The sequence below is a fragment of the Neolamprologus multifasciatus genome, chromosome 6 (genome assembly GCF_963576455.1).
Source record: "Neolamprologus multifasciatus chromosome 6, fNeoMul1.2, whole genome shotgun sequence".
Lineage (NCBI taxonomy): Eukaryota > Metazoa > Chordata > Actinopteri > Cichliformes > Cichlidae > Neolamprologus > Neolamprologus multifasciatus.
Genome location: NC_140444.1, coordinates 34654812 through 34655475, shown reverse-complemented (window position 1 = coordinate 34655475; position 664 = coordinate 34654812).

Genomic DNA, 664 nt, shown 5'->3' with positions numbered 1-664 from the left:
GGCGTATATTTTGAAGTAAAGGCTTTAAAACCAAGTTAGTACAAACATCGCTAATGTCACATAACTTTCCCGACATGTGGCCAACAGTAATGTTTTAATGTTCTTCATTATAAAAACATTTGTGCATAAATAAGTGACATAATATTCAGTACTTACTTCTGAAAGTTTACTTTTCGGCGGCTCCGCTTCCACCGTTTTTTTCAGCAAAATTATCCACACCACCGCCGCGCTATGAAGTCTGGGATATGTTGGGCCATAAAGGCTACACCGACCCATCCTTAAAATTCAGGGAAATTAAGGACGCATTTGAGGGCCGCATTTCGAGCAGCCTTAGAATTGGGACAGCCTTCGTCGTGTCGCTGTGACGTAATTGGCCATAAAATGTGGCCTTTAAGGCTGCAGACCCCAAATCCGGTCATTGGTACTTCCTGGCTTGTGTAGTTACTAGGTAATAAAAGCTCAACACTGCCCCTAGCGTCCTGGAGCACTTCCGTTGTGTTTTGTAATTTGCATGTGTTTTGTAATTTGCATGTGTTTTGGGGTTTGCAAGTGTTTTGGAGTTTGCAAGTGTTTTGGAGTTTGCAAGTATTTTGGAGTTTGTACGTGTTTTGGAGTTTGTACGTGTTTTGGAGTTTGCAAGTGTTTTGTAGTTTGTACGTGTTTT